We start from the raw sequence: 21,688 nt of genomic DNA on the forward strand, positions 1-21,688 counted from the left end.
AAAATAAAAAATAGCTTTTGTTAGTTTGCGACCTCTGATCAAAACACATACTAAACAAACAGGCTGCTGTGAGCCAAATGGCTAGAGTAAAGCCACATGTCCGCAAGTAAACATCACCCAGAGTAGTAATTAGTTAAAGCAGACTGTATTATTATTGCGATTTTTTAAATCACAATTTGGTAAAGAAACAAAAACAAAACGGGATGTTCGTCAATGAAAGTGAAAACGCATGACTGTCCCTACTGCTTTGCCGTAGTCATTCAAATATCACGGAAGTGGTTTTGAAATTGATAAGAAATAGCTAGTTGGCTAGAAGGAATTAAATATATGTTGTGAATTATTCCATCTGTCAAGACGGTCAGCAATTGACCAACTATCTGCAGAGGAAGGTTTGTTCTTTGTTTTAACGTCCTAATTTAAAAGTCCTTTCATGTTTCGCTAGTTGGGAATCACAACGACTGACAATTATATTTCGCTAGATATATGGATGCTTGTGGCTTGCTTCCTTGTTGTCTAACTGCATTTCACTGCGTCAATTAGCAGACTAACTCTATGACTGCTATGGCCCGACTGGAGCTCCGACGTCACATTTTTTTAAATAAAAAAAACGAATGATTTCAGCACCCAAAGAATAATAATAATAATATGCCATTTAGCAGACGCTTTTATCCAAAGCGACTTATAGTCATGCGCGCATACATTTTTTTTTGTGTATGGGTGGTCCCGGGGATCGAACCCACTACCTTGGCGTTACAAGCGCCGTGCTCTACCAGCTGAGCTACAGAGGACCACCTCTGTGGTGTAATTGTAGGAATTGTAACTGTGGTGTAATTGCAGGAATAGCCTGCAATTACACAGAACAATGTCTCTGAAATAAGTAATTTAAATTACGTCGGAGCTCAACTCCATCGTAAATCGTGGAGTTGAATTTAATCAGCTATGCCTCAATAGGTTTCTGTTGCCGATAATGAAGTAAACACTGGCACGTGTAGCGTGCTGTCATATTTTAAGCAAGTTAGGGTCATGTAGTGTAGTCTGACCATTAGCGAAAATAGCCTGTTCTCACGAGGAAAATATTTGTAAAAAACCTTAATATGTTCTTGTCTGCCTCCAGATGCAGGACCGACAGATAAAACAATGGCCTTTTTTCACTGACTCTTTTGGCCACATTTCTCCATTGTAGCTGTTTGCAACACAGTACTGGTGGAAAGCCATTTCCAGAGACCACTAAAGAAATTGCCAGCTATGCAAAGGTAGCCCAGAGCATCATAGACTTGGCTGTGTATGGCAAAGCCTAGAACCGCTTCTATGAGAGACTGGCAGACTTCACAGATACAATAGGGAACCGTGTCAGTGGCTCTAAGAACCTGGACCTGGCTATCAAGTATATGTTCAACGCCCTGAGGAAGGATGGGTTGGAGAACGTACATCTAGAACCAGTGAAGATTCCACACTGGGTCAGGGGAGAGGAGAGAGCTGTGATGCTGCAGCCCCGGAACCACACCATGGCCATCCTAGGACTGGGGAGTAGTGTGGCTACACCCAAAGGAGGTAGGCCTATGGGCAATTCCATGGTAACGAAATTACACTGAGACTCGATTTTTCACAAAAAAATGTATACCAAACAAAAACCATTGATTTCAAAGTTTAACAAACTCTATGCACAAGGACTACTTTAACAATTTCCACAGAACATTTAACAAAAATACATTTACAGGAAGAACTGTGCAGATACAACGTTTGGTAACAGAATGAAACTGAGGATGATTTTACTGTAATTCTGTTACCAAACTTTGCATCTGCACAGTTTTTCAGTAATTTTTTGTTTTTTACAGTGTAAATCGTTCAAAGTAGGCATTGTGCATAGAGTTGTATGGTTTGTTAAACTTTTAAATCAATGTTTGTTGTTCTCAGCGTAAATCAGTTACCGTGGAATTGCCCCTATGTTCTGTAGCGATGAGTTGTATCACTCAAGCCTAGACAATGCTGATGGAATTGCCACTATTTGCTAGGCCCCAACTCAAGCCAAGGTGTAGATATTTAGATTAGTCTTCGATTGGTGCACTAATGAATGATCATGCATGTCTTTTTTTTTGTTGCTTTCGGTCTCCTCTTCGGTTCAGGCATTAAAGCAGAGGTGCTGGTGGTGGAGTCTTTTGAAGAGCTGAAGAAAAGGCAGAAGGAAGCCAGTGGGAAGATCGTGGTGTATAACCAGCCCTTTGTCAGCTATGAGGAGACTGTGCAGTACAGGGAGTCTGGGGCATCCAAGGCAGCCAAAGTAGGAGCTGTGGCTACTCTCATCCGTCCGTCACACCCTTCTCCATCAACAGGTACTGGATGGGTCACAATGATCCAATGTATCCCTTCCTTTATAATGCCAATTAGTTGAATGCTTGGCTATGGCTGGTACTGCATGTTGCCATCTCTCTTCCTGTCTAGTCTGACTGCATGTTGCCATCTCTCTTCCTGTCTAGTCTGACTGCATGTCATTTTTTCCTCACATTTCTAGCTATTGATATATTCCATATAGTTGTATTCCTCTAGTACACCTTTTAATATTGTTTTATATTGACTTTTTGAAAGTGTTATCGTAAGTCATATTTATGGGAATCCAAAAGTAGTACCGTGCCCTATTTCTGCTGATAATTTCTAACATGGGTCTCTCTGTGTTGCAGTCCTCACACAGGCTGGCAAGACTACGAGGAGGGAGTGCAGAAGATCCCTACCGTCTGTATCACAGTGGAAGACGCCATGATGATGGCCAGGATGGCTAAGCGAGGACAGAGGATCGTGGTCCGACTCACCATGAACGCCCAGACCTTCCCTGACGCTGACTCTTTCAACACTGTGGCTGAGATCATTGGCAGCAAGCACCCAGAACAGGTAAGCTATGAGAAATGTCCCATTGGGTCTAAACCATTTGTATAAATGGCTATCCCCTTCTTATACAAATGTTTATTTGATCTGTGAAACGTTACAGGGGATCCCCCCCCCCCAAATACATAATAATAATATGCACTTGTCTTCCTACTAGCACTGAGTTTGCTGATGACTACTTTGTTGAGGGAAAATGTACTTGCTACAATTGTGATGTGTTGTTGTCTCACCAAACTTTCTTAAAATGAATTAGAGCTGGGCGATAAGGACAAACATCCATATCACGATAAATTGCCTGAATTTATGCGATAACAATAAATAGAATGATAGGTTTATAACATTAATGGGCACCACAGTTTATAACATTAATGGGCACCACAGTTTATAACATTAATGGGTACCACAGTTTATAACATTAATGGGCACCACAGTTTATAACATTAATGGGCACCACAGTTTATAACATGGTTGTAGCCATCAATTGTCCCATTAATAATCACCCATATTAGCAAACTTATTTCATTTCAAACTTCACATAGGCTACGTATCGTAATGAACGATATCAGCAAAAATGCCTTGGGTAAGTGGTCTGTATCTAAGATGAATGCACTAATGTAAGTCGCTCTGAATAAGAGCGTCTGCTAAATGACTAAAAATGTAAACACTGTAAAATATACTTAAAGGGCCTCCCGAGTGGCGTAGCGGTCTAAGGCACTGCATCGCAGTGCTTGAGGCGTCACTACAGGCCCGGGTTCGATCCCAGGCTGTGCCACAACTGGCCGTGACCAGGAGTCCCAAAGGGCGGCGCACAATTGGCCCAGTGTTGTCCTGGTTAGGGGAGGGTTTGGCCGGGGGAGCTTTACTTGGCTCATCGTGCTCTAGCGACTCCTGTGGCAGGCCGGGCGCCTGCAGGCTAACTTTGGTCGTCAGTTGAACAGTGTTTCCTCCGACACATTGGTGCAGCTAGCTTCTGGGTTAAGCGGGCGGGTGTTAAGAGGCGCGGTTTGGCAGGTCATGTTTTGGGGGACCCATGACTCAACCATCGCCTCTCCCGAGCCCGTTGGGGAGTTGCAGCGATGAGACAAGATCGAAATTGGGGAGAAAAAGGGGGTAAAATACAAATTTTAAAAAAGGTACTAAAGCATGGGTCTACTTTTTGCATTCCAATCCTCTCCTATTTTGCCATTTGTCACGTTGAGATAATACAGAACTGTATGGGGTCTTGGTAAGACCGATGTTCCCCCTGTACGTCCAGTCCAATAAATCCGTAGACAAGGCATCACTTTCCACCAACAGATGCACTGAGGTATGACCATGACCAGGGTAGTCTGTCAGAGGTAGGGAGAGATCTGGAGACTAATTTAACATGGGTTTGACACATGCTCTGTGTGTGCTATAAGGGCAGCGTGAAGGCCTGAATCTCCTCTCCCTTGGGAGCCAATTAGAAGGCAGGAACGGCACGGGATGTCAGTCATAGGAGGGTCATTCTGTAAGGTTCTGTCCAGTTACACAGCATTTGTCCAAGCACACTGTGAGCCGTGTCCATGGAGTTGTCTGGACACTTGTTGTGTCGCTAATGACAACTTATTCCCTATATAGTGCACTACCTTTGACCAGGGTCCATAGGGCTCTGTTCTAAAGAGGTGCACTATGTAGGGAATGGGGTGCCATTTGGGCTCTTTGCAGAGATTTGCAGTTTCATCCTGACTCCGCTATAGCTAACGCTCTTCTGTCTATCTAAGCTTCTAATCTGTTAGCAAGAGGTCTATGAATTTGTTCCGGTAGGATGTTTCTTTGTTTGATTTGACAAGGAGATTCGTCACGTTCTCTGACAGTTTTGTAAGCATTAATCTATTCTGAAATTAGTACTACACCTAAGGGGATCCCACATTGTATCTCATGCTCCTATTATTCAATCCCCTCAGATCTACAGCAGTGACTAGAGAGTAGGGGATGTACTAGGGGTTGATTTAGGAGTTTCGAACTAGCAAGCATCCCTCAACACTTCTATAGCAGATCCAGCCCTCTGAGACTATTCTGTAGTCACTAGCATCCCTCAACACTTCTATGGCAGATCCAGCCCTCTGAGACTATTCTGTAGTCACTAGCATCCCTCAACACTTCTATGGCAGATCCAGCCCTCTGAGACTATTCTGTAGTCACTAGCATCCCTCAACACTTCTATGGCAGATCCAGCCCTCTGAGACTATTCTGTAGTCACTAGCATCCCTCAACACTTCTATGGCAGATCCAGCCCTCTGAGACTATTCTGTAGTGCCATGCCCTGTCAGTAATGCTTCTCTTCGGTGCTCTCCTCTGTTTGAGCTCGGTCCCAGATTGCGTTAGGAGGAAGGAACGTAGCTGTAGCTCTCTCTGCTGATTTAAGAGATTCCTACTTCTCTTTAGTCTGCCTTTTCTGTGATGTCATCTCTACAGAGGAAAAACACAACTGGGATCCCTAGGAAACACTGACACAATATGGGAACACCATTCTGTGTAATAAACCTCACTTCCCATTGTTCTGAACTTTGACTAGGCCTAACACGTTTTCCAATAGAACACTTGGGAGAAACGGTATTGTCTGTGTACTCCGCTCTACTACAGGGCTTGTGCTGATGCGTCATTCTGTTCTGAAGAAGATATCATCTCCGTATCGAAGGTGACTCATTTAGCGACCGCAAAAACAAGCTAAGCCAAGCATACCAGTACCACTTTAATTGATTGAAACATTGTGACAGTAATCCCAGTATGAGTCACAGTGACAGTACACTGAATGGGTGTTTTACTGTATTTAGCTGCTGTGTGTCAGATGTCAATGATGCGTTAGCACAGCAGTGTGAGTGACTGGGTGTGTCCTGTCCTGACTCCGAGTCATCCAGTCATGGGGCAGGGAGGAGCACTCCAATCATGTGCTTCTTGGTAATTGATGTCATGAACAAAATATTCTAAAGAAGAGACCGTTCTGTTCTCTTAAAACAGTTCAGAGTTCTGACCTACATTGCCTAATAAGGAAGTAGCCTTGCATGAGCCTTGGTTTTTGAGAGCCGTAATGGCTCATAGAAGCAGGAGCCTATCACTTCTTTCTGTAGTGAGGCAGCTTGATGTACCAGTACACCCCCTGGACAGGACACTAGTCTATCTCCTGTTTCTGTAGTGAGGCAGCTTGATGTACCAGTACACCTCCTGGACAGGACACTAGTCTATCTCCTGTTTCTGTAGTGAGGCAGCTTGATGTACCAGTACACCCCCTGGACAGGACACTAGTCTATCTCCTGTTTCTATAGTGAGGCAGCTTGATGTACCAGTACACCCCCCCAATCTATCTCCTTAATGCTGAGTGCCAAGCAGAGATGCATTGGGTCCCAGTCTTTGATATGACTCAGTGGGGGATGGAACTCAGGGCAGACACTAACCACTGAGTGGGTGAAAAAAAATAGGACTTAACATTGACTTCTCAAGTCATTTTATGTAGTTTACATGGATGCTTAGATGAGTTGTCAAGGTGGAGCCCTAAAAATGTCTTATGTAGCGTCTCCTCTCCCGATGAAGAGGAATAGAAATCAGTGTCTATGGTAGGGAGGGAGGGACACACTGTCCTCCAAAATATATTTGCTTTGGTTTGGGAGAACGTACCCATTATGTCCTGTAGTATAAGTTGCATAACCTGTTTGAACTTTGCTGTTGACTGTGATTTGGTCTATTCCATCATCAACAGTCTGTTTGACAATTCCCTAAATGGATATAACCTAGAATATGCAGAATGGGCTAGTACAGATCTTGGGTTCCAGTGGTATTGCAATGGAGGGCTTTATAATGGAGACCTATGTAAGGGAAATGTAGGCTTTCACTTTATTCCAGGAAAATATGAGGCCTATATAACATACCTTTTACCCATACCTAATGCATTTGTAGACCCTCACACACTTCAACCACACTTGTCTTGTCCACTTTACTTATTTGAGCCCACATGGCAGTCAAATGCGTTACTGAAGTAGCTAGCCTACATGGGTCTTTACAAGGTTAAAGAAGGATTCAGTCTGACTTGTCACTGTGTCACACAGCCAGGCCTGGTGCTGCTAGTGATGGTGAGAACTGAGGATGTTCCTTCCCTCATTGTTCCAATATTCACGTCCCACAGACGTGTGATGTGACAGACGGACGCCTTCCTTCGTCTGCTGTAATTACAGAGGGGAGAGGGACATATCCTCCTCCGCAGTCTCTACCGACTCCACTGCCATGTTTAATCTGGCTGAGTTATCACAGCTCCAGCTAGCTAAACCCAGAGCAGAGCTAGAAGCCCTGTGGATATACCTTCCTTGGCTCGAAGGGAGATCTAGACAGTCGGCTGCAGGCACGACTCGTTTACAAGTGGCAGGCTATCACAGATAAGTCTGGGGTATATCCTGAGGAGATTGCTACTGAATCCCCACTACCCACATACTCTCCATTCATCTCCTTCTGCCAGAAGCACTTCGCAGAAGGACAAGTAAAGGCCAATGACAGTTTTAAAGCAATCAAGTTGTGACTCGTAAGATACGTTCTCCTTACTGAGTCTTATCAGTAATAGAACTACGTGACTTAACTTCTGTTCCTTCAGTTTGACCTTTCTCAGACCAGCTGTTGTTTTTTGAGCTAGTTATCTGTTGTCCTTCAAGCCCATTTCTTCTGGAGTTTGAAGCAGGGGTTTCTGGGTCAGAGGAGTGGCTGTGCTATAATGATGCGTACACAGACTCTACACTAAAGCCTCGCCCTCCTTTTTTCCTCCTGTTCCGCCTCTCCTTCCAGCCTTTCCCCTCCAGCCCCCACCTAAGGTTCAACAGAACATTTAAAATCTGTTCAGGTAGTAACTCCCAATTTCATAAAAATGTCTCCCTGCTGAACACTGATCTGATCGCAGCCCTGCTCTCTCTCGAAACCCTACACACCAAGAACCCTGTATTCTCTTTACAGAGTTTGAGACTGAACTTAACTCCCCTCATAGAGACACTCAACTCTGATTGCCCTTATCTCCAATGTGTTATCTCCAATGCCCCCCCTCAGGAGACTGAAAAGATTTGGCATGGGTCCTCAGATCCTCAAAAAATTCTACAGCTGCACCATCGAGAGCATCCTGACTGGTTGCATCACCGCCTGGTATGGCAACTGCTTGGCCTCCGACCGTAAGGCAATACAGAGGGTAGTGCGTACGGCCCAGTACATTACTGGGGCCAAGCTTCCTGCCACCCAGGACCTATATACCAGGCGGTGTCAGAGGAAGGCCCTCAAAATTGTCAAAGACTCCAGCCACCCTAGTCATAGACTGTTCTCTCTGCTACCGCACGGCAAGCGGTACCGGAGTGCCAAGTCTAGGTCCAAAAGACTTCTCAACAGCTTCTACCCCCAAGCCATAAGACTCCTAAACAGCTAATCATGGCTACCCGGACTATTTGCACTGCCCCCCCCCACCCCATCTTTTTACGCTGCTGCTACTCTGTTAATTATTTATGCATAGTCACTTTAACTCTACCCACATGTACATATTACTTCAACTACCTCAACTAGCCGGTGCCCCAGCACATTGACTCTGCACCGGTACCCCCCTGTATATATAGCCTCCCTACTGTTATTTTATTTTACTTCTGCTCTTTTTTAATTAAAAATAAATGCACTGTTGGTTAAGGGCTGTAAGTAAGCATTTCACTGTAATGTCTGCACCTGTTGTATTCGGCGCATGTGGCCAATAAGAATTGATTTGATTTGATTTAGAGATGCTTTTAACTTTTTTATTTCTTTACAAATAAAGCAAATGCGGCCGTGTCAACGGAATTTCACGGTGAGAAAGTTCAAAGGCAGCCAGAAAAGCCATTGCAACAAAAAAAGAGAGAGCTTCTGTCAATAGTGCAGAATGTGCTTTTTCTGACTGGAAAGCGCCATTCTAGTTTTAATGTGTGTGTTTTTAAGGCTGTCTTATAAAATCAGTTTGTCCCCTTTTTAGTTGTGTGGTCTATTCTGTTGAGGTCATGTCATAATAGGTCACAGAATGAGCTTTGGTCTGAATACCTGCCACAACTGTGCTTAGCTTCAGTGACCACACCTGTACTTGGTCTGCTCATAGTTGGCTCCTCGCTCAACAGACACATGCCATCCATAATGTAAATAGCTCCCCTTGCTAAAATGTTGTATGCAGTGTTGCTAACTGTAGGCTATGAACATGCCTCATTCATTTGTCCTGATCTGGAGTCTACAGTGCTGTATGCAGGGTATGGTTAGGACTAGAAGTTGTTGTCCTCTATCTAATCCCAGTTTGTGTAGCCTATTCACCAGGGCTGAGGTCAATTCGAATTGAAGGCAGTCAATTCAGGAAGTAAACTTGAATAAAAATTTAAAATGTGGAAAAACGGCATCTATTTTCAATGACTTCTCCATAAACTGAGAAGTAGAAGCTATTTATAAAAATAAAAAAAGTTTTCGAATTTTAAATTAAAATCCCTTTCTGAATTGACTGCCTTCAATTTCGATTAATCACAGCCCTGCTATTCACTCACTCAGTCATTTGTCTTTGACAAAATAGCCTTCAGAAAGGTCTGTATTGTGATTTAATCTGTCACTCAGGCTCTTTTGTCCCGGCAGAACAAATCGATCCTCGGCTGCTCTCTCCTCAGTGTGAAGGCAGCAGCAGTTTGACTGGCAACAGATTCAGACTAGAGTACAATTACCAGGGTATGTCAAGGTAATTATCTTCTCACTGATGGCTAAATTGAAGCCTTAGATTTTGACATTTAGCTGTTCTCTTCTCTTTGCTGAGAATATATCATTATTCCATATACATGTTGGCCTAATGTAATTATGTAACAAAACATATCATGCATAGGCTATATTTTATTAAAACGAGATCCACTTTCCCTATATGGCCCAAAGTGCTGCATTAACAGAATATTTGGGGCCATTTGTTTGTACCTGGCAATTTCTGTGTTATTTGTCATATATATTTTTTTCTCTAATAATAGTTGTTGGCTACGGCACACAGTATGTGACATTAATAGGGCTAATAGTAGGAGATTACCTCTGTTCGTTGGCTGCTAGGCTACATAGAAATGGAATCACTAGAATGGGAAGAGGTTCTATGTCCTTTCTAATGATTCCATTCCTTGGTAGGCTACTGTCCTCTGGGACTCGCCTTGTCATAAACCTTCATTAACTCCACTGTGTTAAACAGCCTCTGCCCTGTAATAACTCTTCATTAACCCCACTGTGTTAAACAGCCTCTGCCCTGTAATAACTCTTCAATAACCCCACTGTGTTGAACAGCCTCTGCCCTGTAATAACTCTTCATTAACCCCACTGTGTTGAACAGCCTCTGTCCTGTCAGAACCTTTCATTAACTCCACTGTGTTGAACAGCCTCTGTCCTGTTAGAACCTTTCATTAACTCCACTGTGTTGAACAGCCTCTGTCCTGTCAGAACCTTTCATTAACTCCACTGTGTTGAACAGCCTCTACCCTGTAATAACTCTTCATTAACCCCACTGTGTTGAACAGCCTCTGCCCTGTAATAACTCTTCATTAACCCCACTGTGTTGAACAGCCTCTGCACTCTCATTAACCCCACTGTGTTGAACAGCCTCTGTCCTGTTAGAACCTTTCATTAACTCCACTGTGTTGAACAGCCTCTGTCCTGTCAGAACCTTTCATTAACTCCACTGTGTTGAACAGCCTGCCTATCAATAATAGCCTTGATACTTTACTAGAAATGGCACAATGTTAGCACAACTAGCGAGAATCGTGAGGCCACTTGTCTTTCAGAAAGGACAGACCCTGCATCCTTGGAGGGTGTTTATGGATTCTAGGGACTAGTCCCAAAAGGGCAAACCCTGCCAATCTGACACTCTATTCATTGCATGCTCCATCAAATCCTCAAAGTATTTGAAAAAGCACATTTAGCTATTTTGACCCTGGGTCTGCTTTCGATCTGCCTGTCGTATCCCTCCTTTCCTAGAGATCCTAGTAACTGTAAATCTGTAAAGTCCCTCGCTGCTGCCATCTGGGTTTTGTTCTGTTCTTGAGGGTGAGTCTGCATCCTAAATGGCCTCATAATCCCTATGTAGTGCACTACCTATGGGCCCTGGTCAAAAGTAGTGCAGTATATAGGGAAATAGGGTGCAATTTGGGACGCAACCTGAGCACCCGGCCACGCAGAGGCAGAGGGCCGCCAGTCGCTCATCTTGATCAATGAACCGCAGAGAGGTGGTTTCCGACCGTGCGTACTACCATTTATTTCTCCATCTTTATGGCAGCTGAGCCAAGACACAGCACAGCCCCTCAGCATCACCATCCTTTCTTGTCCTTCAAGCGTATTTAGGTGCATCATGTGTTGGATGACTGGGTCTCGTTCCGAGGCCCGGTTCTCTCGTTTTAAACATTGATGTCCTCCTTAAAGTATAAAGTGGTTGTAACCCCCGTGGGTTTAGCTGAGGTTGTAACCCCCGTGGGTTTAGCTGAGGTTGTAACCCCCGTGGGTTTAGCTGAGGTTGTAACCCCCGTGGGTTTAGCTGAGGTTGTTGCTGGCTGCTGATTGATGGGTCGGAGCCAGCTGGGGGAAACCACAGTTTATGCTCTCCTCTCTCTGCATTCATCAGTCATGTGATGGTTAGATTCCTGCATGAACACAAACAACTAGCAGTTTAGAGGAGGAATGGACTTAGATGGATGTACAATGTGTAAGTGTCTATAGGGTATGCCAAAACATTCAAGCAATAAAGGTGCTCAAAGTTGTCCTATTTTGCATACCCCACCATACCATGAGACCTACATGTCTTCATCATTGGAAAGGATAAACGGTTGAGATTGACATAATTTAAAAGCTTACAAACAAGGTTGTCAAACTATTTTGTCCATGTGGGTTTGAGTGAGAAAGAGACAGAGGAGAACCAATCAGTAAAAAAGCACATCCCCTTCATTATCAACGCATCGTCCCGACAACATCAACATAGCCTTTCCAGACTCTGAAGTCAGGAGGACTCAGCCACACTAAGAATGACCCACTGGGTTGACTGGAAACGTTGGTGTTGGCCAATCTATATGCTAGCTAGCTATGTGCTTTAGCTGACATGGGTCTCTCTCCTGAGAGGAGCAAATATTCATTGTGTCGGCTCTGAGTCAGCCTGGTCAGGTCCATGGAATGTGTTTTGCGTAACTCCAGGGAACATATTTTATGAGCAAACATAACCTTGAGGCTGGGTCTGCGTCACAGTGTCACAAATGACACCCTATTCCCTTTTATAGTGCACTACTTTTGACCAGGGCCCATAGGGATCTGTTCAAAAGTAGTGCACTATTTGGTGAATAGGGTGCTATTTGGGATTCAAGCTGGCTATTTCCTGAATGGGGTCGAGAGGAGAGGAGCCTCTTCAAACATCAGTCAGCCTATTGGTTACCATTCTCTGTAGACAATGACACAGTGGTAACATCTATCAACTGTTGCTGTAAAAAAGTGATAAAAGCAAGTGCTTCCTGTTTCCCTGTGGTATGATGAATTGGTGTATAAATTCCTTGTCTAGGCATTTGAAGGTTTATAATAAATAATAATATGTGCTAGACTCTTCGACTGAGCTGTGATTTAGATTTCTCTAATGTCGGACCGAATGCCTTTTTCACAGCAAGTCGGTTTTCACTTAGTAATGGCACTGAATCATGCAGAAAACCATACAAGGGTGATGTACAGCACATCAGCACAACTTTAGAAAACCGGTGCTGGGCAAAAAATATACTGTAGATAAAGTATGAGATATGAGCCGTGTATGCTAATTAGACCGGAGTTAAATTCACACCCAAAACATCAGCCTACAAAGTCTGAGTAGCAGCTGTGATGTGTTGAGTAGCCCGCTACAGAAAGCCTAGCTCAGCGTCCTCGACTCTGCTTTAAAATGTCACATTTTATTACGGCAATATGGGGAATAAAACCCCCAAAAATCACAAGGTTATAAAGCACAAGACCCATACAGTGGCTTGCGAAATTATTCACCCCCCCTTGGCATTTTTCCTATATTGTTGCCTTACAACCTGGAATTAAAATTGATTTTGGGGGGTTTTGTATCATTTGATTTACACAACATGCCTACCACTTTGAAGATGCAAAGTCAATACTTTGTAGAGCCACCTTTTGCAGCAATTACAGCTGTAAGTCTCTTGGGGTATATCTCTATAAGCTTGGCCCATCTAGCCACACAGGGATATTTTCAAGGCAAAACTGCTCCAGCTCCTTCAAGTTGGATGGGTTCCGCTGGTGTACAGCAATCTTTAAGTCATACCACAGATTCTCAATTGGATTGAGGTCTGGGCTTTGACTAGGCCATTCCAAGACATTTAAATGTTTCCCCTTAAACCACTTGAGTGTTGCTGTAGCAGTATGCTTAGGGTCATTGTCCTGCTGGAAGGTGAACCTCCGTCCCAGTCTCAAATCTCTGGAAGACTGAAACGGGTTTCCCTCAAGAATTTCCCTGTATTTAGCGCCATCCGTCATTCCTTCAATTCTGACCAGTTTCCCAGTCCCTGCCGATGAAAAACTTCCCCACAGCATGATGCTGCCACCACCATGCTTCACTGTGGGGATGGTGTTTTCTGGGTGATGAGAGGTGTTGGGTTTGCGCGAGAAATAGCGTTTTCCTTGATGGCCAAAAAGCTCAATTTTAGTCTCATCTGACCAGAGTACCTTCTTCCATATGTTTGGGGAGTCTCCCACATGCCTTTTGGCGAACACCAAACGTGTTTGCTTATTTTTTTCTTTAAGCAATGGCTTTTTTCTGGCCACTCTTCTGTAAAGCCTGGGCTCCCGAGTGGCGCAGCGGTCTAAGGCACTGCATCTCAGTGCTTGAGGCGTCACTACAGACCCCCTGGTTCGATTCCAGGCTGTATCACAACCGGCCGTGATTGGGAGTCCCATATGGCGGCGCACAATTGGCCCAGCGTCGTCTGGGTTTGGCCGGTGTAGGCCGTCATTGTAAATAAGAATTTGTTCTTAACTGACTTGCCAAGTTAAATAAAGATAAAATAAAAAATAAAAAGCCCAGCTCTGTGGCGTGTACAGCTTAAAGTGGTCCTATGGACAAATACTCCAATCTCCGCTGTGGAGCTTTGCAGCTCCTTCAGGTATATCTTTTGTCTCTTTGTTGCCTCTCTGATTAATGTCCTCCTTGCCAGGTCCGTGAGTTTTGGTGGGCGGCCCTCTCTTGGCAGGTTTGTTGTGGTGCCATATTCTTTCCATTTTTTTATAATGGATTTAATGGGGCTCCGTGGGATGTTCAAAGTTTCAGATATTTTTTTATAACCCAACCCTGACCTGTTTGGAGAGCTCCTTGGTCTTCATGGTGCCGCTTGCTTGGTGGTGCCCCTTGCTTTGTGGTGTTGCAGACTCTGGGGCCTTTCAGAACAGGTGTATATATACTGAGATCATGTGACAGATCATATGACACTTAGATTGCACACAGGTGGACTTTATTTAACTAATTATGTGACTCCTGAAGGTAATTGGTTGCACCAGATCTTATTTAGGGGCTTCATAGCAAAGGGGGTGAATACATATGCACACACCACTTTTCCGTTATTTATTTTTTAGACTTCTTTGAAACAAGTAATTTTTTTTCATTTCACTTCACCAGTTTGGACTATTTTTGTGTATGTCCATTACATGAAATCCAAATAAAAATAAATTTAAATTACAGGTTGTAATGCAACAAAATAGGAAAAACGCCAAGGGGGATGAATATTTTTGCAAGGCCCTGCACATATTTCTGTGAAAGCAGCTGCTGCTCTTATCTGTGGAGCAGATAAGAGGTTAGATCTTGGCGTATTCACAGGAAATGAAACCGGTGGGATTCTTGACCTTATTTCCTGTCTTTCGTTGGACTGTATGATTCAGTTTCAGTCTCGAGGTCCAGGGTCTGTTTTTAGACACATGACTACCACCAAAATGGCGCTTTGTGGTTCCGTTTAGCTCAATTTCTTCTTGTGCCAATAAAATGCAGTCAGAGCTTGAATAAATAGGCCTCTGCCCACTTAGTTGAGGACCCATGAGTCATGACACATCAAGGCTGTAGTATAACTTCTCATGATAATGGATTGCATGTAGCGCTTTTCTTTAATCCCAGTGCTTTACATTGGATGGGAATTGCACACTACAACACTGCTGTAAACTAGCCTAACAATCTAATTTGGACAATGAGTTGGGTACCACGTGGTATGAATGTGGGGAAATGGAAAAGCATTTGTTGTAGAATAAAAATGGAGCCCATGATGTGTCTCTCCATTGTCTCCATGATGTGCCCTGCCTGTGTTGGGCTGTCACCCATCAGTAGGCTGTAGATTCCCAGAGTCGAACCAACACAATGTGCAGCTGCATCTCTACTGTGGGGGGGGGAAATCGGATTCACTGGCTGACAGTTCCTGGGGGCCGCAACAAATAAAATGCTTACCAAACATAATGTAAATCACATTGCTACAAATAGATAAGGAAGTAGATGGAAACCTAGATCTAACCTCTGTATTTTATTTTAGAGCCTAAAGCTAATCCTTGAAAGAGAATGCATTTGTAATGAATTGTAGTTTTAATTGTAGTAATCTGTTCAAGGTCTGTCAACTTTTAGACTGATTTTTTTGGGATAAACATAGGGCAAGAGAAGGAGACTGTGAAATCTCCTGATTTACTGTGTAGATACGATCTATTTTTAACCTATTTATTTAACCTAAAATGTTCTTATCTAGCTCTGTTTGTAGTTGTTTATTTAACCTAAAACGTTATTCTCTGTTTGTAGTTGTCACACACTTTCACACTGTCCACATAAACTTCTGCTACTCTGTTTCTTATCCATCCTGATTGCCTAGTCACTTTTACCCCTACCTTCATGTATATATTACCTCAACTACCTCGTACCCCTGCACATTGACTCGGTACCGGTACTCCTTGTATATAGCCTAGTTATTGTTATCTATTGTATTACTATTTTTATTTGCAAATTCTTACTTTTTAACTCTGCAATTATTAGGTGTCGCATTTCATGGTAAATCTACACCTGTTGTATTCAGAGCATGTGACAAATACACTTTTATTTGGCCAAAAGGCCAGGGTGATGAGATTTATTGATTTTTGGAAGCATGGAAGGTTGTACACTAGTTCCTGTGTTCCAGGAAATGACAGGGTTTATCATAAGTGAGCCTGTGTGTCTGTCTGGGGGAGTATTTATGTACCCCCCCAGTCACATGACATTTCTAATAATATTAGAAAGCAATCGGTCTCTAGAGTTACGAACGTTAAAGAAGCCTATATGGAACTTTTCCCGTTTGTCTTATTGGACAAAGGGGCACACTTATCAACATCCATGACTAAAAGCATAGCGTTTGCAACTGGCAACTACATTTCCATAGTGCATCTTTAACTGAGCTGTGTTCAACTTTGAAATAGACTAAAGTTTTGGTTGCAGCAGCAGTTCTCAAGCACTGTAATGACTTGGCTCACACGTCTGTTTACACGAATCAACTAATGGCACCTAATTTATGGCTCAACCGAGATGATTAGGCCATTTTGTTGTGTTAAACAAGAGGTAGCCTGTTTGTCCAAATCATTTGAATCTTATAGGAGTTGCTAGGCTAATATCCCTCACTGCTCATTCTACCTTAACCATGCAACATCTGGAATACTGGGTGTTGAACCATTGCATAGACGTTATAGTAGTGAATAAAACCTCTGCCTTATTCTCATTAGTGGTATTAAAGTATTGAACTCGAAAGTGAAGTACTAGTGTGACCCCATAATGTATTTCACAGGCTAACTCACACTCGGTTATTCCTTGGCAACCTATGGCTTGTTCTCATCAAAGCATGGAGAAAGTCTGCTTCTGGTTTGACTTTATTATATTCAGGGTGGTTGTTTTTGACCGGAGAAGATCTTTGGCTATATATGCAAAAATGGTTGTACGAATCACAGATTGTCCCTTTTTTATTTAATCCCATGATTCTGTACCGCTCTACTGTGCCAGTGATGCATTATATACAGTGCATTCGGAAAGTATTTAGACCCCTTGACTTTTTCCACATTTTGCTACGTTACAAACTTATTCTAAAATTGATTAAATTGTTTTCTTTCCTCATCAATCTACCCACAAATACCCCATAATGACAAAGCAAAAACAGGTTTTATACATTTTTGCAAATTTATAAAAAAAATAAACTGAAATATCACATTTACATAAGTATTCAGACCCTTTACTCAGTACTTTGTTGAAGCACCTTTGGCAGCGATTACAGCCTGAAGTTTTCTTGGTTATGACGCTACAAGCTTTGCACACCTGTATTTGGGGAGTTTCTCCCATTCTTCTCTGCAGATCCTCTCAAGCTCTGTCAGGTTGGATAGGCAGCACCACTGCATAGCTATTTTCAGGTCTCTCCAGAGATGTTCGATCGGGTTCAAGTCAGGGCTCTGTCTGGGCCACTCAAGGTGCCTTTTGGCAAACTCCAAGTGGGCTGTCATGTGCCTTTTACTGGAGTGGCTTCCGTCTGGCCAACCTACCATAAAGGCCTGATTGGTGGAGTGGTGCAGAGATGGTTGTCCTTCTGGAAGGTTCTCCCATCTCCACAGAAGAACTCTGGAGCTCTGTCAGAGTGACCATCGGGTTCTTGGTCATCTCCCTGACCAAGGCCCTTCTCCCCCAATTGCTCAGTTTGGCCGGGCGGCCAGCTCTAGGAAGAGTCTTGGTGGTTCCAAACTTCTTCCATTTAAGAATGATGGAGGCCGCTGTGTTCTTGGAGACTTTCAATGCTGCAGAAATCCTGTCTCGGAGCTCTACGGACAATTCCTTCAACCTCATGGCTTGGTTTTTGCTCTGACATGCACTGTCAACTGTGGAACCTTTATATAGACAGTTGTATGCCTTTCCAAATCTTGTCCAATCAATTGAATTTATCACAGGTGGACTCCTATCAAGTTGTAGAAATATATCAGGGATGATCAATGGAAACAGGATGCACCTGAGCTCAATTTTGAGTCTCATAGCAAAGGGTCTGAATACTTATGTAAATAAGGTATTTCTGTTTTAAATTTGTAATACATTTGCGTACATTTCTAAAAACCTGTTTTCTCGTTGTCATTATGGGGTGTTGTGTGTAGATTAATGAGGACATTTTTTATTTAATTAATTTTAGAATAAGGCTGTAATGTAACAATGTGGAAAAAGTCAAGGGGTCTGAATACTTTCCGAATGCACTGTATCTATGAAACTTAATATAACGTAACCTAAAGCAGATTGTGTGAGAAAGGTCCTGTGAAGGGCCAGAACAATTTAACAAGTTGTCTGAATCCCATTATTTACACTGCTAACCCCAGCAGACACCTCTACTCTGACTGCAACTGCTGGCGGGCTCTGCCTGCCAAAAATACCCAGAGAAGCTGCAATTAAAATGTGATTCATATGTTACGCCTTTGTGCATTAAAGTTTTTTTTTTAGCTAATGTTGAATCCCTCGCCCACTTTAAAGTGCTTGCATCCAGGGAAGTCCACCAGTCAAGCAAATGAGTCTCTGTTTCAGTCCAGCAAGATGGGAGTCTGATAGTGACTAGGGAGGTACGCTGGGAATCAAGTTGAGGACTTTAGTTTCTCTGACAAACACTGAAGATTTGGACTTTAGTTTGACTACACAATCTAGGTCTAAGGGACCACACACACAACGCACCGAATGATGATCTGTCGTTCATCTGCTGTTCGTTCGGCGTGGTGTGTTTTAGGGACCACCCGCTGGTGGACGTCTGACTGCCGACATTTCTGCGCGATTCTACATGTAGAATCGGTTAGCAAATTATGGCCAGCACTCTGTTCAAAGCTGCTATGTACTCTGGGCTGGCAAACACTACCAGTGTGTCCAAGCTTTAAGATTATGCTCTTCTGCTACAAATGTCATATAGGCTACTGTTGTCTTACCTACTTCTATAAGGTTCATGGGGCCAGATTCCCAGACTCATAGTATAGATTAGATATCAAGAACCTGACATCGGCAAAGGAGTCTGCGATGAAAGTTGCCTGAAGAGGGACATCCATGTTTAATTTTACTTTGCTTAGTTTCTCTGCTTGGTTTCCTGAATATGTTTTCATCAAAATCATCTCTGCTCAAACCATAAAGAACATCAGAGTTCCCTCAGTGCTCGGGATCAAGCAACCTTTGTTCTCTGTTGCCGTAGCAACTATACCTGAGTCTGTTCCTGAATAAACAGAAGAAGAAACATGCAACAGAATTATTTTCTTAGATGTAGAAAACCAAGGCTAATCCCTGGACATTGGAAGATATGTTGCACACAAGGAGGTTATTTTCCCCCATGTCATTTATCAAAACCTCTCCTTTCTCCTCCTTCCTTTCTGGCATTCATTTATTTTCTCCTCATCTGAAAGGTAGAAATACCGATTGCGTGGTTCAATGGCCTTCACTCACTCAGTGCTGTTAATGCTGGAGGTCTATGCGCCCCAGATGTGTGACTTTGGGAGAAAGGCTCTGGGGCTGAGGATGTGCGGGGAATAGAGTGTAGTTCATAATAACTCACAAATGGAGAAGACGATGGGGTAGATATGATTGGATGATTTATCTGACTGATCGTAGATCTATTTTAGACAGTTCACTGGCGCAATTCAACAGCTTAGATTTTAAGGCTCTTCTCTTTTTCAATTTGTCACAGAGCATAAAAACTGTATTTTCAAAGGAGAAAGTTGTTCCATTTTGATTTAGCCAAATCTTTCAACCTTGGTGTCTGAAGATTCTGAAACAGCAGCTTCGATGATTAGTCTGAAGGGTTTTCTGACGGCATGCTTCTGTTGGCATGGTAACCAAGCCAACTTCGAGGTATTGGTGAAACTGTCAAAATTAAATGTATTTAAGGAATAAGATATTAGGCCTAAGCATTTGATTTCATGCTCTAGTTTTGGGAGGTTCATGGCAAAACCATCAGTGCAAAGTGGTGAAGGTTATTAATGTTGAAGAGGATCATATTTACTCTTCATGATTTAGGGGTTTGGGACTCGATGTCAGGCCTAGTTTCTTTTGATTGGGATTTTACTCATTCAACTATTATTTTGTGGCGTAACGATGGGAGCTGTTGAATCATTTCCTATTGGAGGTCAATCTGGTTATTTTTAGCCACGATCGGTATGTCTATATTATATTCCTACCAAAATCCATGCCAATGACTCTGCATACTCCTGTGTTGTCTCTAGGACAAGAGACAGGTTGAAGTCTTGAAATACTCTTCATGGAAGAAGGGGATATTTTTAACACATGGCACACACTGAGCGATGGGGGGTAGTTGGGTTTATTTTCAGTGTCTGCACAAAGGCGCCTCACCCAATCGGCCTCTCTGTATGGCACACTCCCATTTCTACCGACGACAGCCAACATCTGGAAAAGTTTGTTCTCAAACTTATTTTTCCTTCTAACCATTGTGAAGTGAATTTATTTTATTCATCAGCCTTTTTTGTGTTTCTTTCTATTTATGTTGTGAACACCTTTGACATCCTCCTTAGACATTTTACTATATCCCATAGAGCTCTGGGGAAAAGGAGTGCACTAGATACTGTAGGGAATAGGGTGCTATTTGGGATGCACACTTTGAGTAGGATGCTGACTGTTGACCCCTATGCAGCTACAGTACATTGTAGTCCGAGACAGCCATGGGTGAAATATTGCATTCTTTAGCTTGGAATTTCCGGTTCACCATTCTTGCTTTGAAACTAAACCTGTGACCTATAATGACTGTACTGATCTACAGTATTTAACGTATTACAGAGCCCAGGTCTGCTATCCCTTATTCAGGTGGTGCTGCTGTGTTTTTTAAAATATCTTTGGCATCCTCCTTCGACATTTTATCATTAGTAGGATTCTGCTGGTTGTTGACCCCTCAGTAACTATTGGCTACAGTACATTGTAGTCCAAGAGAGCCGAGGGTGAAACCTGGAATTTCCGGTTCACTTTGAAACAGGTATGTAATAGCACGTTTAAACTTTCTAATGTCGAAAGAACATGTCATACCATGTTTGGTAACACATCCGTTAAGGTATTATCACGTTTGGTAAAGGTTTGATGTGTTAGTTTTGTGTCAAACCGAGTAAGTGAAAGAACGTGATAAAAACTATTTTACAAGTCACATAGCTAGAGATTTTTCGTTTGTCTGAGTGAATGTACATAATTTTCTAATTTTAGTTTAATAAATAATCAATTTATTTGAGATTACTGAGTTCGTTTAGCAAATTATTACTTTTGTGTAAAATTCCCATGCTGGTAAAATGGCGGCTACTCTCGGTCAGCGTCGACGGACTTAAGTGAGGACAGTGCGGGTGCATCAGAGAGACAATTTCACGGTCGCACTACTGTTTTGAAGCTGAATGTAATGATTATCAGTTTTCTACATGTGTACTAATATTCAGACACATTCACTAGTTGCTGTCTTTATCAATAAATGTTGCTATGGTGTGAACAGGAAATACAATTGTTTTTTGATTGAAGTAATACAGTGAAGACAAGGTTCTTCAGGAAATTAGCACACAGTGCTGTCTAAAACAAACTGTAACCTTGTACTAAATGGATTTTGAGTCATGTATGCATTTATCTACTATAGGTTACTGTAGTAGCTAAATACAATATACTTATGCTAGCTAGCCAACGTTTAATTATTGCTGCGTTATGAAAGGAACTAGACACGGACACGAATGATCTGTTTAGTGTGTTAACACACTATTGGTAGTCTGTTGTAACCAAGTATTGGTGCTAAACTGTGTGTTATTGGATGCTAGCATGCTAGTTAGCTATGGT

At 42.7% G+C, this 21,688-nt stretch overlaps 1 pseudogene across 1 annotated transcript in view; it reads left to right on the plus strand.

Annotated features, from left to right (window-relative positions):
• Positions 1-297: 297 nt before the first annotated feature.
• Positions 298-21,688, plus strand: part of LOC311121573 (carboxypeptidase Q-like) — a 28,028-nt pseudogene continuing 6,637 nt past the window's right edge. The window contains exons 1-4 of the transcript XR_014615267.1: positions 298-389; positions 1,115-1,551; positions 2,124-2,330; positions 2,676-2,883. The product of XR_014615267.1 is annotated as a carboxypeptidase Q-like (transcript). The remainder of the gene's footprint in view (positions 390-1,114; positions 1,552-2,123; positions 2,331-2,675; positions 2,884-21,688) is intronic.

Source organism: Coregonus lavaretus, assembly GCF_964263955.1.
Source record: "Coregonus lavaretus genome assembly, chromosome: 3".
Classification (NCBI taxonomy): Eukaryota; Metazoa; Chordata; class Actinopteri; order Salmoniformes; family Salmonidae; genus Coregonus; species Coregonus lavaretus.